At 42.5% G+C, this 13,708-nt stretch overlaps 1 protein-coding gene and 1 non-coding gene across 2 annotated transcripts in view; one reads left to right on the top strand and one right to left on the bottom strand.

Annotated features, from left to right (window-relative positions):
- Positions 1-13,708, bottom strand: part of LOC126298975 (uncharacterized) — a 974,877-nt gene that overhangs the window by 614,527 nt on the left and 346,642 nt on the right. The window lies entirely within an intron of this gene.
- On the top strand, positions 12,768-12,842 carry Trnas-cga (transfer RNA serine (anticodon CGA)). The gene has a single exon. It is a non-coding gene; the product is annotated as a tRNA-Ser (tRNA).

The raw sequence follows: 13,708 nt of genomic DNA, 5'->3' as shown, positions 1-13,708 counted from the left end.
AAGTTATAAACCTTTTCCAGTTTCAGATTATGACAACAAGACAACTCTTGACAGGGAAGGAGAAGTGGCAGAGTCGCAGCTGTCAACCGGTGCTGGCTCACAGTAGCAACCACAATTGGAGGGTGAGGCCAGCAGTTGCAGTAGGGAGGTAAGCTTGGAGGTGGATGTTATCTGCCCACAGTAGAAGTTGCAGCAGCAGAAGAAGAGCACGTAGTAGATCGCTCTCTTAGGAGGGAGAGGTGGACGGGTGTTGTGCGCGTGAGTGCTGCAGGCTAGCCTTCCCTCTAGCGACGCAGGTTGTACGGACAACCTATGTGTCAGGCGGTGTGCGACTGCTAGCAGATAGGGCGGTCTGCATCAGATGTTGCCAGCGTAACAGGAACTGTTTTTCCCATCAGCAATCACGCCTAACAAGTAGCGTGCAGTTTGATGTCACTGCGAAAGATAAGATATAAGCCGTGTTCTACAGCTAAACAGGGAGCTCCAGTTTCATCGAGCACAGCAGTTCCATCGCAGCTCATCTGCCGAGGGGCATCGACCTGTTCGCCCCAGGAGGAGGAGGAGATTGGTGTTTAACGTCCCGTCGACAACGAGGTCGTTAGAGACGGGGCACAGTCTCGTATTAGGGAAAGATGGAGAAGGAAATCAGCAGTGCCCATTCAAAGGAATCATCCCGGCGTTTGCCTGAAGCGATTTAGGAAAATCACGGATAACCTGAACCAGGATGGGTGGTCGCGGGTTTGAACCGTCAGCCTCCTGAATGCGAGTCCAATGTGCTAACCACTGCGCCACCTCGCTCGGTTTCTTCGCAGGAATCGCCACACTCACCGGCGACGAGTCTGACATTATATCAACAGTCCTGTGACAACGCAAGAAATCGCTCAAGAACAGTCTATGCCGGGAAGGAGATAGTAGGATTCATCGATTTGGACCTTACTTCTGAAAGGGATGCTGGCACAGGCTAGGCCCATTTTTATAACTATCACATGAATGTTCATTATCTATGTTTTGAATAAATCAGTATTTTGGACATGGGCTTTTCATTTTTTCAGTACTTGTAACATTTTTGTGTATGTATGCCAGATACTGTTCACCGGGAGTAGTTCCTCTAATCGCACAGTTATACGAGTGGCACTTTCAATTCTCTTATCAGCATATGGAAGTCACTGTATGCACATAGATTGGCGCCGATGTGAACCTGCTACAATAACGAATCTGTATTTCGTAAAGGATTCTGGAGCTAAACAGGTCTTTATACCAGTGCCACGAGAATACCTATAAGATCTTCATTAAGTAGTATGTAAAAGTAAAATTTTTGGACTAAAAGGAATATATTTGCTGCCTGTAATCAAATCAAAGCGACGTGGATTGCTGTCAGCAGGTGTCCTTTTGCAACATGACAATGCAAGAACACACACTGCCCGTACAACAGTTGTAACAATCACAGATCTGCATCTGAGTGTCTCCCTTATCCACCATACTCACCAGACTTTGCCCCACGTGATTTCCATATGTTTGGACCACTCAAAGAGGCAATGGGAGGAAAGAAGTTCCGTTCTGATGAAGAGGTACGCCACACGGTGCATGAGTGGTTGCGCAGACTACCAAAAGAATTTTTTTTAAAGGAATTTATGCGCTTTGTAAGCGCTGGAGGACTTGCATTGAGCGTGGAGGAGAATATGTTGAAAAGTGTTACATCTTTGTACCACTTCTGCACAATAAAAATATTTAAAAAAATATTTAAGATTTTCATTTGGCTCGCCCTCGTAACTCGCTTCATGTACTGTGGGGGTAAGAATCACCAGCCTCCTATTGGGATGAGCGCGTTAAAGTGGAGAGGGAAGGGGGTAGTTGGATAGGTATAGGGTGAGGAGCAAATGGAAATAGCAAGGGAAGAGGAGAAGATGGACAGGGACAGGGGAGAGGAGGAGATGGACAGAGAAGGGAAAGCAGAGGAGTTGGATAGATATAGGGTGAGGAGCAAATGGAAATAGAAAGGGAAGAGGAGAAGATGGACAGGGACAGGGGAGAGGAGGAGATGGACAGAGAAGGGAAAGCAGAGGAGTTGGACAGGGACGGGAAGGAAGAGATAGGCAGAGATAGAGGGCAGAGGAGATGAACAGAGAGAGAGAGAGGGAGGAAGAAATGAAGAGAGAAGGGGAAGAGATGGATAGAGGCAGGAGGGGAGGAGGACATGGACAGAGAAAGGAAAGCGGAGGGGATGAACAGGAAGAGGGGGTGGATGAGATGGACAGAGGGAGGGGTCAGAGGAGATGGGCCATGAGAGGTGGTTGGTGGTGATGGACGAAGAGATGTGGAGGAGGAATTGTAATCAGAGGTTTGCGGAGGAGAATGGAGTAGGAGCAGGTGGAGAGAGAGGGAGCGAGCATGTGGACAGTGAGATGGGGAGGAGGAGATGGACAGAAAAATGGCCAGGAGAAGATGGTCAGAGAGGGGGAGAAGTGGTGAAGGAGAGAGGGTGAAGGAGAAGATGGAGAGAGAGAGAGGGGATGGAGGAGATGGAATAATAGAAGATTGGAATAAGTACATACCCGAGAAATGATGGGTACTCAGCTAGTGTATATACAATGTAGTGTCATCCTTGTGTACTTTAATGAAGAGAGTAGAAAGAGGGTGAAATATGACGCCAGCGTATAGCCTACTCATCTCGAACAGCCACCAAGCTTAACGTCTCCAGCCGACGGTCGGATCACTGTCAACAGATTCACTCGTCACAACTCCATGAGCCATCGTGGAGAGGTTTGGAATTTTATTCAGGACATTGGCGCAATGTTTGGTGATCAGGAGTTAAACCCCACTACCTCTACTTCCATTACCTTCTTCCATCACGAAGATTTGAATTGGCTACGTCCGAGTCGAGATTCTCCGCATCGGCGTGCGTCTGAGATTTATGGAAGAGACTTTTGTGTCTTAAGAATGGAACCGCCATAGTATTTCTTACCTAAAGTTTTATTTTTTGCTGAGACACCGTACCTGTATGCACATAATATTGGGAGAAAGGCACACATTAACGCAACTACGTTTCAAATGATTCTTTCAATTTCATTAAAAAAATAAGTAAGAAAATGTGGAGATAAAAGAATACTAAACGCCTCGAACGATCTCAAGAAAGCTTCCAGTTTAACGTACACATATAACGAATAGATCACGATCGACAGCATGTAAAGTCCGATAAACATGAGATACGAACGAATGGACGATCATGTATCATCGCTCTTGTGTGCTGCCCGTGGTGTGTAATTTCGCCAGGTGGTAATAGGAATATAGAAGAGTCTTAATGCGTGTTGGCTAGTTTAGATGTCTGTAAACTACAGAGCAGCGGTCCAACAATACGATCACTCTCCGTTCTTCATAATCTGTTCTTTAATTTTGCTAATATATTTGATTCTACTTGGATACGAAATCACTTTCATTTAATTTTTATTTTTTATTATCGTATATTTATCAAGTATTCTTTTTCAGTAGTTTATTATTTATTTTAAATTAATGTTATACTACTGAGATATTTGAAGACTGTTTTGGAATCAAAGGATATTAATAACTGGAACGTTACCAATAAATGAAAATAAATGAATTTCATTAGATCGTCTGATTGATAGTTATGTGATACCGACATTATATTCACTATGTCACTCCATAAGACATTACAAAAGTGTGAAATTCAGCGTAGGACTTTGACGCACTGTCTTACAATCAGGAACTGAACGTTCCAACCTTTTCTCATCTTTCCGGTCAAATTCTGATAATTAAAATTTAGGATACCAGTTGGATATGACCAAGACACATCTGAGTTTATCGTCACTGTACAATAATGATATTCCCTGTTGAAGTACATAATGTTTCAGAACAAAATCGAAAATTATCCACTCAGTCTATCTGAAACAAGGATACAATTTCGAGCAGCGGTACTTCATTTTAGTAGTGGGCTGAAATGCAGAATAATGAAAGAAAAGTGGGATACAGAGATAGAAGAAAATGTACGTGATTTGATAGGTTATAGTTATACCCACTGTAACAGGAGTTAGTACGATAAGTAGCACTACAGATACAGCGAAGGTCAGACAAAAGTTAAAGATTAACTGCTTAAAAGAGGTCTGAAGTTACTATAGAAGTTTTCAGTGTAAGAATAAACGAAAGCAAATCAAAAGGTAATAGTTGTATGAGAAATGAAAATAGTGAACATCAGCGCCACTGTATATGCAGCTATGAAATACAAGGAGTTTTATATTTTGTTTTTAGTGCTGTAAAGGCACAAAATTACTATTGGTACCTGCGAAGATGTTTCAAAAAGAAGGTAGGCATAACGCTCAATTCACACTTCAGTTGTTCCACACATAACTTAATGATTTTAGACTAAATTAGGAGATTTTCAGCATGAGTCTTTTTAAGAGTAAGTAAGAGAGAAGATATTCTAACCGACATTTCTTCCTCCTGCAAATGGGGCTACTAGATTTGGTAGCTGATTGTTGGAATTAGTATTTCTCAAAACTGAACTCGTGAAGTAAGACTCTATGGAAGGAACGTAGAATTTGAACAAACGAGAGGGCAACGAAATGTAATTCGGAAAGTGAAATAGTAACTAGGTTCATAGTCTGATAAACAACATTGTATGTGAGGACACATTCCGGCGACAAGAACAGAGAATTTAACACCATAGGTCTATAAATCAGAAATGATGTGGTAACATACGACTTCCCTACTTTCAGGTCACCAAGTTACGCCTTAGTGCAGAGTTGGTTCTGCTGCTGGCCGATCGTTTTTCATAGCACTACCTCAATTATATTATGTTTAAAATACGTACATTGTATTTTTTTTATCAGCTTTAAGTTCTTCCGAAATATCCACAAACTCAGGGCCAGTTTCGACTTTATTCCTGATCATGTGGGCCAGATGTATTAATTTAATTAGATAATTGTAATTAATAATTCTGATTCAATGTAAGAAATAATGAATTACGAGATTTGTGATTCAACATTTTTCATTTTTAAAAATGCTAATGGTACGACACATTTTCATCACAACTGGTTTTAAATTATTAAAATGCCTTTACCCTTTATATTTTCCAGACGCTTTATTTTGATTAGATTTCACGGATACTGAAACACTGTAGATAATACGACTCATAATTCTTTCAAGAATTTAAATACCCATACAATCCAATTTATAAAATGTCATACCGTTGGATTGAGAATGTCTATGTCTCGTGGGGTGATGATGTAAAATCAGTATTAAGAAAGGCAGATGTAAGATGTTCACGAAGGGTTCTGGGTAAAAACAGTGCAACTATATAGGACATGGAATACAAGTATTGTTGCAGTGTTTGGAATCCATATCAAGTAGGTGTGACCACAGAATTTGACCAGATTCAGCGACGTGCTGCTAGGATCGTAACAGGCCGGTATGGCCCACACTGAAGTGTAACTGAAACAATCGTGGAGCTTAATGAGAAGCTATGGAAGAAATACGACGCAGTTCTCGAGAAACACTGAGGTTGTGCGAACACTGTGCTACCATCATCGTATATCTTGCATAGTGATCATGAGACTAAGATAAGTAATACACTCTAAGACAAAAAAAAAGACGCAACACGAAGGAATTATCTGAATGGGACGGAAATCAATAAATGTGATGTACATGTAGAGAAAAACAAATGATTAAAATTCTAGAGAATTTAGACGATTTATTCAAGAGAACTGATCCACAAACTGAGCAAGTTAGTAACGCATTTGTCCACCTCTGGCGTTTATGCAAGCACTTATTTAGCTTGGCATTGACTGATAGAGTTGTTGGATGTCCTTCTGAGGGATATTGAGCCAAATTCTATCAGTTGCCGCGTTAGGCCTCAAAATCCCGAGATAGTTGGAGGATCCTTCCCATAATGCTCATAACGTTCTAAACTGATGACAGATCCTGCGAACTTGCTGGCCAGCGAGGGTTTGACTAGCACGAAGACAACCAGTAGAAACTCTCGTCGTGTGCGGGTGTGCATTATCTTGCTGAAATGTAAGAAAATGATGGCTTGCCTTGAAGGGCAACAAAACTGGGCGTAGAATATCGTCGACGTACCGCTGTGCTGTAAGGGCGCCGCAGATGACAACCAAACGTGTCGCACCATGAAAAGAAATGGCATCCCTGACCGTCACTCCTGATCCTCAGGTCTCATGGCGGGCGACAATGAGGTTGGTATCGCACCGCTGTCCGGGGAGGGGTGGGTGGGTCTCCAGACAAGTCTTCGTTCTGGAATCTAATTAACTGAAATAGAATAGCCTCCAGTGACGTTCCCGCTTCGAGTTGAGCCCCAATGACCAGCGAGGACGTGTCTGGACAAGCCCTGGACAGCAGTGGCACACCAACTCGATTTTCGCTCGTCATACGACCCGACAACCAGGAACAGTGGTCTGGGATGTCATTTCTTTTCATAGTAGGACCCCTTTGGTTGTCATCCGCGACACCCTTACTGCTCAACGGTACGTCGACGATATTCTACGCCCAGTTTTGTTGCCCTTCATGGCAAGTCATCATGGAATTACACTTCAGCGAGACAGTGCACGCCCATACACGGCTAGAGTTTCTATTGCCTGTCTTCGTGCTAGCCAAACTCTGGCTTGGCCACCAAGGTCGCAGATCTCTCAACAGTTGAGATAATTTGAGCATTACGGGCAGGGGTCGCGATTTTGACGGTCAACGCGGCAAATGGACAGAAGGTGGTACGGTATCCTTCATGAAGACATCCTGCAACTCCATCAATCAATGCCAAGCCGAATAAATGCTTGCATAAGTGTATTAGGGGATAAACAGTTGCATACAGATAAACATTTCTCCCTTGCTAAATACGCAAACACGACAGGAAGTCGATAATATTGGTAAGATGTACGCTCCAGCATGCACTCAACAGTTGCTTGCAGAGTATATATGAGCCGCTGAGGACCAAAGCGGCCTAAGTAAAAAAAATTTTAGTTTTTGTGGTGTATCACTCAGTTCACTCACAATGAACGGAAATTTGTTATGGAGAAGTGGTACAGCGATAACTCTCATTGGAGCCAGTTGAGAGCTCTAAATGCATTCTTACTCTCACGCCAGAGTGAAGTGCGTTCACGAGAATAGTGGTATAAGTCAAACTTCAAAGGCCACGTGGTCTTGTTGCTCTATGTTGTTTTGCGTGTTTATCTACGCTCTAAAATAAAAAAGGCACTGTAACAGTGCTTGTACGTTTGTACTACATGTCGAAGTCTAGAGTAAAGCCTACACGAATCAAGCAGTGATGTCTCTCAGTAAGTGCATAAACCATAAAACTCATCCCCTCATCAATGCTGTGCGACCTATCACCGAGGCAAAAAGGAAAGACATGATGACACTTCTCTCGTACACTCCTCTTTAACCATCTGATAACTGTGAGTTCGGCTCAGGAATCTGGCCCTGGACACGCTGATTCTTTGACAGTGAAAGATTATGTGGACGATGAAATCGAGTAAACAGACATCCTTCATAATAAAGCCTCTTGAAATATCACGGTGATAAGAACTGCATTTTAAGAAATTACTTTTAGAAACTACAATTTATTTATAATCCGTAGACGAACGGACAACCAAACTATTAGACAGACTCAGTTGGTAGCATTCTAGTAATTGACAACAATGATGAAGTTATTTTAGCCCAATTTGTGAGAGAAAAGTGTATAATGAGAGCAATAGTGAAGACTCACCTTTACTGTATCACGTTATGTTCACTCTTTATAAATAAATTGCAAGTACGGAGATTAAAAGACAGCATATTCCTTCTGAGGTATTCAACTTCACCAAAACTTTTATAAGAAGGGTGGTAAAACTCTTGATTTAAACCACTGTACCTTTCATTATGAGTAATTTCTGGGACTATAAAAAAGAATTTATAGTACAAATAACTAAAATGATTGTAGTAAACGTGATTATAATATTTAATTTGTACATTTCATCAAATGAACCACGAATTGTTGTAAAGCATGAATTTACATTAAACGAAACTCAAAGCCTTTCATTTCTCAGACGTGAGAAAAACTGAATTATGCCACTTTAGCTCATATGTAGGTATAGATGAACGCGTTTTTTAGCGGGGATCACTAACGGACACCTGTGTAATGGCGCTCGACTCGAAGGGAAGCATGATGATATCCTGGTGGTGGATGAAATTATCACTTGCAGTATTTGGCCGGAAGAGAGGTGGTGGTGGTGCTGTAAAGTTCCTGATCATCAATCTATGCGCCAATGTCCTGCATTAAAATACAAATCTCTTCTCAGTGTCTCATGAAGTGACGGTATGTGAGTCTATTAGTGGTAACCTGTTCGTCGGCTGGGGATGTTAACACCGGCGGTAGGAGCCGAAGCACTGACTTCACCCTCTCCCTTCCCTTTATCCACAACAACATAAACCCATCACTACACTGTGCAAGCATTCGTCACAGTCATCCACACTACACGGATACACACTAGACACTTCATAACAGGTCGGAGGTAGGGAATGGCAAACCACCTCTAACGGGCGATGCAGGGTACCTGTATCTGCTCTCCCTACGCTCATACGATGAGTATACTGTAACATGTAGACGGAACTAGAGTCATGGTGAGAGAAATTTCATATGTCTCTAGCAGAAAGAGAAATGAGTTAAGGGACTGAGTACTTCCGCTGAATTAAGAGACGTATAGTAGACTGTGATTACGAGTCGGCAAAGAATATCACAAGACGTTGCTCATACAAGCTCCATCTCAGAAGTAGAGTGTGTAAAGTTTCACCTAATATACACATAAATGCAAGCACATCCGCATGTTTTTACTATCGAAACAATTTATAAAGTGTCGCTAAATATTCAAATATTCTTCTGCACAAAGGGAGCTGCCAACTCGTTACTGATGAAAATATTAATGTTATAGGAAACGTTAGCCATGTGAAGATAGGCGTGAATACCCTGATCCGGTTACGGCATTGAAATAAAGTATTTTAAAAGCATCTGTGGCTGGTTGCGTTATTCACCAACAGTTTAGGTGGAGATCGGCAGCGTAACTTACCGCAAACTACAATGTTGGAATTATTCATTCGCTTGATGTGGTGTAGTGTTACATTATGAAACAAAGTGTGTTTAGTGTGTGTAGTGAGTGCCATGACTCGGTATGAGAAATTCATGAACAGCGGAGCACTAGCCTTTTACGTTATTAAAAACTTATTTGCACATTTGTATTGTGTACTAGGGACAAACCGAATGAGGTAGCACTGTTGTAAACAGACTAACCTTGTATTAGGAAATGTGGAGGCCCCAGTGTTCATCCGACCACCATAATCTAGGCTTCTCATGGTTTCCCTAAATAACTTCAGGCAAATGCTGGAATAGTTCCTATCATGAGGCCGCGGTCAAACTACACCCGTACGAATGTAAACGCTTTTATACACAAATTACGTTATTTCTGTTGTTCTTAAATTCTCATACCAAGGCATATCTAGTATCCTTGTGAAAGAGATTTACGAGCGAATCAAACTAGTACTAATACTTCAGAGTCTATCGTAAGTTGTTGCAAATGGGTTCCGAAAACAGCCTTGCCTTTACGTGATCCATTACTGACCACTTCGTCGGGCACGATTGCGGTAGACAATGGAGCATCATAATTGAACAATGAAAACAGATTAACACATCGGATGAATCACGATTCCTATTGAGTCACATCAATGCTTCTTTCAGGATATACCTGATCCAGACGTGTACCGTGCGTATGCAGGGGATATCTGTTCCGGTAAAATGAATTCTATGCACTTCGTTAGTATTAATACTGATCGAATTGATGTAACTACTGCTAGAAATATCATTCTTCTGCAGCGAATAGTTCATCTCACAAGAACATTATTTTGTTGCAATGGTTTTACAAGCATGATGGGGAATTTCATTTGAAATGTTGGTTTCTAAACTAGCCGGATATCAATTCTTTAGAACACATGTCAACTGGCTCAGATTTCACAAGGAATATATAGGAACTGACATGTGCAAGGGGCAGCTGATATCGTCTGCCTCCATCAACATACGCAGATGATACAGCAGTTGCTGCCCAAGGGAGAACGTTTGGGGAGATGGAGGAAGAACTAACAACAGGTCTTAAGACACTATGTGGCTATTATGACAGTAGCTACCTGACGCCAAACTCTACAGAGACACAAGTGTGTGCATTTCCGTTACGGAACACAGAGGCCAGGAAGAAGTTGATCATAACCTGGAGACGTCAACAACTAACACACTGCGATACTTCAAAATATCTGGACCGTTCCCTCACCTTCAAAGACCACTGCACAGATACAACAATGAAAGTCTGTGTTAGCAAGAATATTATTCGAGAACTGACAAGCAACAAATGAGGAGAACATCCGGATGTCCTCCGCACATCTGCCCTTTCTGTGTGCTTCTCAACTGCAGAACATGCAGCACCTGTAAGAGAACTCCAGCCATGTCAAAGAGGTAATTATTGCCCTAAATGAAACAGGACGCATTGTGACAGGCTGCCTGGGGGCCACCCCGGTTAACAAAATCTACTATCTCTTGGGTGTAGCACCTCCAGATATCCGAAGGAGGAGAACTGCAGCTGAAATGGAAAGAAAGAAGCAAGAGATAAACACAAAGCGTCTCCTGTTTGGACATGATCATCATTCACAAAGACTGAAATGGAGAAAAGTTTCCTGTAGACAACTCAATCAATTCCGACACTACCTTCAATGCGTAGAGTACAACTGTGGCGTAGAACATCATCAGAGGAATATTGGGATGATCCTAAAGAATAACTTGCTGCAAGTCGCCACTTCCTATACGAGACATGGAAAGTGCTAAATAGACTGAGAACTCGAGTATCTCGGTGTAATGTAAACTTGAAGAAATGGGGCTACATCCAGGGAATGAGCTATGTGAGTGTGGTGAACCTCAAGGCCACCAGCATCTACTCAATCGTAGGCAACTGGCAGAACCAGCCTAGCCTAGAAGGACGATCTGGTTGTTGCCAGTGACAAGGCAGTTCGTACACCGGAATTATATATATATATATATATATATATATATATATATATATATATATATATATATATATATATATATATATACGTGTGTGTGCGTATGATATTCAACAATATGCGTATTATTATATGTTGTGTTCTGGACACGTATAAATAAATAAATAAACATAGCAAGAAATTTTAGAATGCACATCATATAAATTTCAGCTTTCTTGTCAAAGACTGAGCAACACGAAAACAGAAGGAAGGAGAACAAGTGTCTTAACGTCTCGCACTGACATCTATACCTACACGTCGCAAATCAATGTAAATTATCTGCCACAATATACCATTTAATGTGTCCTCTCGAACTGCTCATGGGTTGAGTATGTGAACATTTACTGAAGATTAGATGATTATATTTTTCAGCAAGATGTTAAGCTTCTGTCTTAAAGTACCTGCCATTCCATGTTTTGCAGCATTTTTTGTGCTCACCCAAAAATGGTAAAAGGCTTCTCCTTTGGTGGTTCCCGTCTTTATGTAACCGAGTGAGATGGCGCAGCGGTAGGACACTGGATTCGGATTCGGGAAGTCGGCGGTTCATATTCCCGCCTGACTGTCCTACTTTAGGATTTTTGTGATTTGCCTTGTCGCTGAAGGCGAAGGCCGGGATGGTTCCTTTGAAAGCCATCCGTCGCCAGTCCGAAAGTGTGCTGTGTCCCTGATGAGCTAACCATCGAAGACTCATTAAACCACGATGTCCCTACCTTCCTTCCTTCGTCTTTGTATAAGATCGATGTTCTCTCTTAGACCAGTCTGATATGGACTGTGCGTACTTGAACAAAATACCGCTGTTGATCGTGAAAAAGTACTATAAGCACTTCTGTCATAGATTACCTGCATTTTCTCAGTATCCTGCCTATGAAATGGGACTTGCTACTTATTGCACCTATAGATGGGTGTCTCCCTTCTTTACACTTTATATCCTTATTCGTACTACACGACTGATGGTAGTTGTTATTCATTACTTGTGTAGTGCAAGGCTATACACATTCACTTTTTGTTAATTGAACCACTTTACATTCGTATAAATTTAGAGCTAGATGACAGTTTTTGAATTAGGCTCATACACACTACCGTAAAAAAATTCAACACCCTCAAGGACAAGATCATTTTCTTGACAGGCAGTTCATCATTGTAGGAGTACATAATAAAAAATTTGGACCAAATGAAACATGTCACAGTTAAGGTTTCCCAAACAGTCGCATCAGTACAATGTGCACACATCTCTGCTGGCAAAGGAGACGTGTATTCTCACACATAAACAATTATAAAGGTGAAACTTCCTGGCAGATTAAAACTGTGTGCCCGACCGAGACTCGAACTCGGGACCTTTGCCTTTCGCGGGCAAGTGCTCTACCAACTGAGCTACCGAAGCACGACTCACGTCCGGTACTCACAGCTTTACTTCTGGTAGAGCACTTGCCCGCGAAAGGCAAAGGTCCCGAGTTCGAGTCTCGGTCGGGCACACAGTTTTAATCTGCCAGGAAGTTTCATATCAGCGCACACTCCGCTGCAAAGTGAAAATCTTATTCTGGAAACATCCCCCAGGCTGTGGCTAAGCCATGTCTCCGCAATATCCTTTCTTTCAGGAGTGCTAGTTCTGCATGGTTCGCAGAAGAGCTTCTGTAAAGTTTGGAAGGTAGGAGACGGATACTGGCAGAAGTAAAGCTGTGAGTACCGGACGTGAGTCGTGCTTCGGTAGCTCAGTTGGTAGAGCACTTGCCCGCGAAAGGCAAAGGTCCCGAGTTCGAGTCTCGGTCGGGCACACAGTTTTAATCTGCCAGGAAGTTTCATATCAGCGCACACTCCGCTGCAGAGTGAAAATCTCATTCTGGAATTATAAAGGTGTCGAATGCCATTCTGCGAGAGGTTGCGCCTTTTCATGCAATTTGTAAACGGTTCCTGCAGGCCTTGGAGAACCAGAAAGATTATTGTCTCATCATGTCCCCCATACGTGTTCAATTGGCGAGAGATCTGGTGATCTTGCTGAGCACGGCTGTCGTTGTACGCCGTGAAGAGCAAGTCGAGTCGCCGTAACCGTATGTAGTCGTGCACTGCCCTGCTGACAAAGCACATCAAGTTCCTGCCGATTAAATGGTAGTAGTAGCTCGGGGATGACAACCTGTGGAATGTAGTGGGTGCTGCTTACTCCACCATTCAAAAACACCAGATGTTATCACACCATGAAGTCTGGGATGGTGCCAGCATATCGTGAGCGAATTCATTCTGGAATAGGCAGCTCACCACTCGCATACAGACAGAAATTAATCTCATCACTGAGGACACAAGAGCTCCATTCCACCCTCTAGTCAACTCTTTTACGACACCAGAGTAGCCAATACTGGTGGTAGATAAGCCAGAGGCACATGCGATCGTTGTCCTGCTGCTAGCAGACGGTTCCAGTGGTCCCTGGTTTGACAGCAGGTGCAACATGAGTCCGGATTTAGTTCCTGGATGATGTTCGGTAGGCACCGCTGCTTGCACAATGCGTCGATCTTGTCTTGCGTCTGTACTACGAGGACGTCCATAACCTCGTCAACAGGTGTGCGAATACTGCTGAAAGCAACAAAACACCACTGACACATTGTATCCAACATGTGCAGAAATCGGTCGATGCATCCATCCAGTTTCC

Source organism: Schistocerca gregaria, chromosome X (assembly GCF_023897955.1).
Source record: "Schistocerca gregaria isolate iqSchGreg1 chromosome X, iqSchGreg1.2, whole genome shotgun sequence".
Classification (NCBI taxonomy): Eukaryota; Metazoa; Arthropoda; class Insecta; order Orthoptera; family Acrididae; genus Schistocerca; species Schistocerca gregaria.
The sequence above is the reverse complement of the archived record's forward strand: the minus strand, read 5'-3'. Positions and strand labels throughout refer to the sequence as shown.